The sequence below is a fragment of the Mastomys coucha genome, unplaced genomic scaffold, assembly GCF_008632895.1.
Source record: "Mastomys coucha isolate ucsf_1 unplaced genomic scaffold, UCSF_Mcou_1 pScaffold9, whole genome shotgun sequence".
Taxonomy (NCBI): domain Eukaryota; kingdom Metazoa; phylum Chordata; class Mammalia; order Rodentia; family Muridae; genus Mastomys; species Mastomys coucha.
The window spans coordinates 65,946,512-65,954,931 of NW_022196915.1; the positions used below are offsets into that span (position 1 = coordinate 65,946,512).

Here is an 8,420-nt window from a genome sequence, read left to right on the forward strand (position 1 = left end):
CACGTGGCGGTGCAGTGGTTGGAGGCTGCTCCCAAAGAGCGTGGCCCCAGTGCTGCGGAAGTCTTTAATTGTATTCGTTGGGCCCACTTTCCTGCAGAAGAGCGAGACTACCTAGAGGAGCTACTGACCAAGCCTATTGTGAAGAAATACTGCCTGGACATTATTGAAGGGGCCCTCCAGCAGCTCCGTTTTGATGATGGTTTGCCCAAGGCTTTGGTTCGGGTGCCAAGCAGCAGGAGTAACAGCAGCAGCAACAATAGCAATAGTAACAATAACAATGACACCAACAATACTGTTGTCCCTGCAGAAGAAAATCCACCCCATAGGTTAGGGAAGTGTGTCAAGGGAATGATGGTTTTCTTTGGATACCCCAAACATCACTTTCTCGGCTGTGACCTATACTGAGGGAATTTACAAAATGTCCTTGTCTGTGACTTGCCTTGCACACACTAGAACTCTCACCATCTTAGCTGTCTGTCTTTCTCCAGACCATGACATCTATCCCACTGTTCAGCCCAGGAAAGATATATGGGTTTATAAGCCAGCCCAAAATAATTTGCATCAACTGACCACTTGCTGTGTCCGGAGGGTATAGATGTGACATATCTGAATGGCTACATTTATTTACATTTTGGGTGGACGAGACTCTTGTTACTGAAGCTAAATTAAAGGATGTGGCAAGCTACAGGATCCAGAAGAACAAGTGGCCATTAGTGGCTCAACTACCACATTCCTTTACATCGTTTGATTTAATGGTGATTCTGTGTTCTCTGCAGTATATATCTGCTATGTAATGGTCCAAATCATATTAAGTGGGTGAAGTGTGTTTCTCTGAAGCTCAGCAACTTGTGAAGCCTGTGTCTTCAATGATGAGATCTCTTGTATCAGTGACATCCCAGTCATAAAGATATACAATCCACTTAGTGCAGAATGGAAACAAATTAATATTCCTTTCATGATAGGGACTAGTGGTTATTAGATTATCATACATGACCAAAAACTTACTTATCACTTCATGTACCCCTGTACAGTTGAAAAAGAGCTGGGTGTCTGGGCTGTGGTGGCGCTCGCCTTTAATCCCAGCACTTGGGAGGCAGAGGCAGATGGATTTCTGAGTTTGAGGCCAGCCTGGTCTACAGAGTGAGTTCCAGGACAGCCATGACTACACAGAGAAACCCTGTCTTGAAAAACAAACAACCTCCCCCCTCTCAAAAAAAAAAACCCAAAAATCAGAAAAGGGTGACTTTATATGACAGTGGAGAAAATCAGTAGTTTAATATAGGTACCACATTAGGCCTCTTGACGTTTGACCTTTTTTTTTTTTTTTTGCTTGTGTGTTTGTGTGTGTCTCAGCTCATGTGTTTCTGCTGGTTAGTTTCCTGGCTGCAGAACAGATAATTAGTGTATTTAGTTTCACTTTCGACTTAGGCAGGTTAGATGAACTGGACTCTGATTCAGAAAGTTCAAATTCTTTTTATGATGAAGATTTTGGTATAGATAGTATATCAGCAAAATTAACAAGAGCAGCAATGTTTGTTACAATTGTGTAGAAAATGCTTGAAAAAGGCACCTTTACCTATTCATAATGTTATAAGGGAGTTAACTGAGAGTTTGCTTTAGAAGAATTAATGCTTGAAATGTATAATTCAATATGAAAAATGTTAGCACACTATTTAACAGTTTACTGATCCCCAAATCCAGAGGTTTGCTATTATGTTTATATTTCATTAATTTATTTTTTTAAAATTTTATTTTGGATTAAGTTCTGCAAATGCTTTGAGTTTTTAATTTAAATTTTTTTATGGTAGAAAAGTGTTTGTCGACAGGTGGTGGTGGTGCACGCCTTTAATCCCAGCACTTGGGAGGCAGAGGCAGGCAGATTTCTGAGTTTGAGGCCAGCCTGGTCTACAGAGTGAGTTCCAGGACAGACAAGGCTACACAGAGAAACCTTGTCTGGAAAAACCAAAAAAAAAAGAAGAAAAAAAGGAAAAGTGTTTGTATAGTAATTACTAGCTAGTGTTTTGGAAGATAATATTCTTCAGAACAATGTAGTAGGTTTTTCACAGTGTCTATCTATCTTCTACTTATCTATGTATAGTTTAGAAGAGACTTGGCCCAGAGCAAGGATATACTGACCCCATACCCTGTGTTGTTCTGTATGTTCTGAATGTTCTGTATGAGGTTTACTAATCTTAAGAAATTCCACAAAGCTTTATGTAGGACCCATCAAATCAAAGATCAATATGAACTGTTATATCTTAAATGGTTTGAGTCAGAGCTGACCACCAGGTAGCACTTCCTTCACCTACATATGAACTTGTGGTTTTTGTGTTTCTTTTTCCCCTTATAAGTTGACAGAAAAAGATATCCATTGTTCTGAACGATGTCTCCAGTCTAGCCAGTAGTAGGGTGTACACTCAATAAACGATCCTTGCTTAACTAAGATCAGTGTTCATATGGTTTGTGTGGTCATTCCTAAACCCTAACACTCTCTCTGTTCTGCAGATCTCCAGCTCTCTGCTTGAGACAGATTTTTTGCAATTCTTTTTTTTTTTTTTTAAAGATTTATTTATTTCATGTTTATGAGTACACTGTCTTCAGACACACCAGAAGAGGGCATCGGATCCCATTTCAGATGGTTGTGAGCCACCATGTGGTTGCTGGGAATTGAACTCAGGACCTGGAAGAGCAGTCAGTGCTCTTAACCACTGAGCCATCTCTCCAGCCCTTTTTGCAATTCTTAATAAACTCTCTGGATGGCTTAGCTCTTGTAGATCAAAAGCCTAATCTTTTATGTACATATTAATTCAGTCTTTACCCCAGGTTCTGTAAGCCGCTACCCGTCCAGTGGAAGTAAGGAGGCAAACACCGAGCTCTTCCCCATGCAGTTTTATTAGGATCCTTGTAATCTTGCTTGTTACATCTTACTTATTTCTACTTACATTTTATTAGTTACATCTTGCTTCTTACATCTTACTTATTACTATTTCTACTTACTCCTAGTCCTATTCTTAGTTCTATTCCTACATCTTACTTCTATCCTTACATACTTACTCCTATCTATCATACTTACTCTTCTATTCCATCACCAGCCCTAATTCTACATACTTACTCCTATCTCCACATACTTACTTACTCTCCAGTCTCTCATACTTACTCTATATCCAGCCCCCAGCCCTTGTGGGTTAAATACTTTCCCTGGTTCCAATCAGCATCAACTACGTGGCAAAGCACAATAGGAAATCATGCCAGCTTGCATCACAAACTAGAGGCACACAGCTTTTCCAACTAAGGCTTGTTTATCTCGATGCTCTTTGCTCTGGCCAGAGACCAGGTGTTCAATATATATGTATAGGGTGGCAGCTGTGGCTTCCCATAAGGTTCCCTTTTGATTCTTCCATGAATCAGCATCCCTTGACCCTAGCCCCTTTATTCTTAGAGATGGCAAGCACTGACAATAAGATAGCCTGTGCTGAAATCACCATTCATACATTGCCTGGGCCTGGACTGGAACTCCTTCTCCCCCAGACTGACCTTTAACTCAGGAATCTACCCGCTTTTGTAAGCATACACCAAATAGCTTAGCTGGGTGGGATTTCCTCCTTGCCGCCACCACTCCCTAATTATCTCCTTCCTTTAGTTTCTTTCTAACAAGATGGCTCCTAGTGCAGCTGCCTCTGTTTCTTTAGATCTATGAAGCTCATTATACAAGTCATATTGCATCCTTATATTTTGCATAGTTGAGAAATTATATTTTTTTAAGATTAATTAATTTATTTATTTCATGTACACTGTTGCTGTCTTCAGACACACCAGAAGAGGGCATCGGATCCCATTACAGATGTTTGTGAGCCACCATGTGGTTGCTGGGAAATGAACTCAGGACCTCTAGAAGAGCAGTCAGTGCTCTTAATTGCTGAGCCATCTCTACAGCCCAAGAAACTATATTTTCGAACTCATGTTTTCAGAGTTCTTTTCCATAGTCTTAAGGGCTGTTCTGAAAGTCTCAGCATTTATCTTTTTACCGAGACGTAAAACTCACCCTCAAGTCTCAGACTCATGCTATCTCTGATTATCTTGGAGCTGTTGACCTTATCTGAGACGACCTTCCTCAAAAGAGGAATGTAGAAATATGTAAACGAGCTCTTTCTCTTCTGGTCCCAGGCACAGGGGGAACCCTGCAGACATGGCCAAGTCCAAGAACCACACCATACACAAGCAGTCCCGCAAATAGCACAGAAATGGCATCAAGACACCAGGCAGTGGTGGCGCATGACTTTAATCCCAGCACTTGGGAGGCAGAGGCAGGTGGATTTCTGAGTTCGAGGCCAGCCTGGTCTACAGAGTGAGTTCCAGGATAGCCAGGGCTATACAGAGAAACCCTGTCTCAAGAAAAACCAAAAAGAGAGAGAGAGAGAGAGAGAGAGAGAGAGAGAGAGAGAGAGAGAGAGGATACACCTTGGTTACAAAGATCCGAATCTCTTAAGGGGGTTGACTTCAACCTCCTGAGGAACATGCACTTTGCCAAGAAGCACAACAAGAAAGGTCTGAAGAAGATGGAGGCCAACAACGCAAAGGCAGTGAGTGCACACGGAGGCCATCAAGGTCCTTGGGAAGCTTCAGGCTGTCAAGCCCAAGATGCCAAAGGGCCCTGCCTGGCTTTCATTGCTCACCCCACGCTTGGGAAGTAGATTCGAAGCTACATGGCCAAAGGTCAAAGGCTCTGCCAACCAAAGCCTAAGGCTCAAACCAAGGCGGAGGCCAGAGCTCCAGCTAAGGCCCAGGCTCAGGTTCCCAAAGGAGTCCAGGCCCCTGTGAAGGTCCCATAGAAAAGGCTCCTGCCAGTGTGAAGACAGACAGACTGCTGTGACACACCTACCCACACACTATTTGCAGATGACTAGTGTCCTATGCTGTTTTTACAAATAAACTTGAGGCAAGATCTAAAAAAAAAATGTAAACTATTATACAAACAAGCCTTATGCCCACAGCTCTGTCCCAGGGGTTGGAACCATGTTATTCCAACCCTTACTCTTATATGGCCATGCCGGATTTGGCAATTTATATATTTATATTGTATATTTGTATATATATTTGTAGCATAGATGTGTGTATATATAAATAGCAACAGGAAACCTGCTTGTAAATTAATTTTGGAATACAAAATGTGTATGCAAAATGACCAATTTTCATCTAAAAGGATATTCGAATATTGTTTCCAATTACTTGTAATATTTTTCCTTATTATTTATTTATTTATTCATTCATTCATTCACTTTATAGCCTGCTCACAGCCTCCCTCTCTCCCTTATTCCTCTATTCCCTTTTCTTCAGAGACAGGGAGGGCCCCCTATAGGAACCAACCCATTCTGGTACATCAAGTCACTGCAGGACTAAGTGCATCCTCTCCCACGGAGGCCAGACGAAGCAGCCTAGCTGCAGGACAGGGATCCAAAGGCAGGCAGGCAGCAGAGCCAGAGCCAGCCTCCACACTGATTGTTAGGGGCCTAAACGAAGAACAGACTGCACATCTGCTACATCTGTGTAGGGACCTAGGTGCAGCCCATGCATGCTGTTTGGTTGGTGGACCAATCTCTCTGGGCCTCCACTGGCCTAAGTTAGTTTACTCTGTAGGTCTTGCGATGTCCTTGATCCCCCTGGCTTCCTCAATCCTTCCCCCTACTCTTCCACGGGACTCCCCTAAGCTCTGCCTTGTTTGGCTGTGGGCCTCTGCATTTGTTTTCACCAGCTGCTGGATGAAATCTCTCAGAAGACAGTTATGCTAGATTCCTGTCTGCAAGCACAGCAGAGTACCATTAACAGTGTCAGGGTTTGGCTCCCTCCCTTGGGATGGATCTCAAGTTGGGCCCGTCATTGCTTGGCCATTCCCTTGATCTTTGTCCCTGTCTTTTTTATTTTTTATTTTTGGTTTTTGAGACAGGGTTTCTCTCTGTAGAACTCACTCTGAACATCAGGCTGGCCTTGAACTCAGAAATCTGCCTATCTCTGCCTCCCAAGTGCTGGGATTAAAGACTTGCACCACCACTGCCTGCCTGGCTCTTTCCCCTGTCTTAACCAGATTATATTTCCGAAAAATTAGGGTCTACAAACAAACTGTTGTCAATTTGCCACTCTTTTTTTTTTTTTTTTTTTTTTTGGTTTTTCTTGAGACAGGATTTCTCTGTGTAGCCCTGGCTGTCCTGGAACTCACTCTGTAGACCAGGCTGGCCTTGAACTCAGAAATCCACCTGCTTCTGCCTCCCAAGTGCTGGAATTAAAGGTGTGTGCCACCACCGCCCAGCCTAATTTTTCACTCTTAAACTTCTGATTTGAACCCTAGGTTAAATGTTAGTAATATCTTGGTTTACAATGAAGGTTTTTGGGGAAGAATTTTGGTTTTGAGATATATTTGTGAATTAATGAATATATGCTGTTTTATAAATGAGTGACTTTATCTGATTAGTTACCAATTAACCTATGCTAATACATGTAACTGGTTTATTATCATAAAACATACTAAAACTTGGGCTTCCTGACCTTTTAATTCAATAATTCTGCTTACTGTATAAAACCTTTGGTTGTGTAGTGTGACACAGGTACCAGCATTAAAACCCGTTTGTGACCAGAAAGCTTCCCCGTCTTCATCTTTTACTTAATGAGTACATCTTTCAGCAGATGTTCAATGCAGGATTGTATTACATTTGCAAAATATTTGCATGATATTATTTGTAGGATTAACACTTGTAAAATTTAGAATGACCCGAGGGCCGGAAAGATGGCTCAGTGATTTAGAGCTCTTGCAGAGGACCTGGGATCAGTTCCAGCATCCATAAGTGGTATAATTGCTTCAGCATCCATAAATGGTATAATTGCTTCTTCTCCAGCTCCAGGGGACCTCCATGGTGTTCTCTCTGGCCTCCAAGGACACTGTACCCATATGATGCACATATATACATATAAGTAAAGTTTATACAAAAGATAAAATGACCTCAATTATTTTGTATTTGTATGCATAGTTAAAAGAGCTCAACTCAACTTGCCATTAATTCCCACTCCTCTATCAGGCACTGGGGCTGGAGAGATAAGAGCATTGGGTTTGGGTCCCATCCAAATAGCATCTTACAACCAGGGACTTCCTCTGGCTTCCTCTAGTGCATGCACACAGTGTGCCATCAATACAAGGCAAAACACCCATGCATACTAAAAAACTTCTTCCTTCCTTGTCAAATAAGGAGTAGAAGTAGGGTTCAAAGGATTAAATAGGAACTAGCTGTATCAATTATCTCATTGTGGCCAGATAATGGATTTCAAAAGCAATTTAATCGAAGATGGCTTTATTTTGGCTCCTGGTTCAGAGACTACAGTCCATCATAGAAGGTGAGGCACAACCAGGTCATCAACTTCTGTAGCAATGGGAATGCAAGGCTCTAATGGATTAGGAAACAGCTCAGGCCGACAGATGTGGCCTGTATCCTGTGGGACTCCAACAGGCCTCCTGTTGAGAAGGTTCCTGGACACAACAGCATCACCAGCTGGGAATCACATATTCAAGCAGGGGTGTATGGGGGGACACTTCACACTCAAAGCCATAAATTTAGCCAAGGAGAAGGCATTGAAAGTAAGTTATAATTTGTCATGATTTTAATTTAGGACAGCTTTGTTTGTTTAGAGACACTCTCATTTTGTCATCCTGGCTGTACTGGAATCCACTTTATAAACCAGGACTCAGATATCTCTGCCTGTCTTTGCTGGGATTAATGGCATGTGCCACCATGCCTAATATATGTGTCTATATCTTGTTGGGAATCTGAGAAAATCTACTGATGCATCCTAAAAAAAAAAGGCTCATGTTCACAATTACTTTAGAAGTCTCTTGACACTTTTTGACAGTTCATCAGACCTAATGTTAAATTACTTAAAGCAGGAGCACTCTCTTCAACAATTCATTATCCTAATAAACTTTTACATTATTTTTAGTCAATATGCTAAACATATTGAGAAATTACAAAAAAGACTTTCAGTTGGGTAACAAGAACATTTTAAGAACCAACAAGAGAAATATGAACAAATAACAAAAAGGGTCTGGCAGGAATGGTGGTGCACGCCTTTGATCCCAGCACTCAAGAGGCAGAGGCAGGTGGATCTGTGAGGTCAGCCTGGTCTACCTAATGAGTTCCAGGATAGCTAAGGCTATATAGAGAGATGGTGTGTCAAAAAGCCAGGAGGCGGGGCTGATGAAAGCTGGCTTGGTGGTTAAGAGCACTTACTGCTCTTGCAGAAGACCTGAGTTCAGTTCCCAGCATCGACATGGAGGCTTACAACCACCTGAAACTCGTTTCATGGGATCCGACATCCTCTTCTGACCTCCTTAGACTCCTGCACACTCGGTAAACAAATATACATTCCCTCTCTCTCAAAAA

General features: G+C 41.9%; 1 pseudogene; it reads left to right on the plus strand.

The window, feature by feature from the left end:
• LOC116084185 lies at positions 1-919 on the plus strand (annotated as a pseudogene).
• The last annotated feature ends 7,501 nt before the right edge of the window (positions 920-8,420 follow it).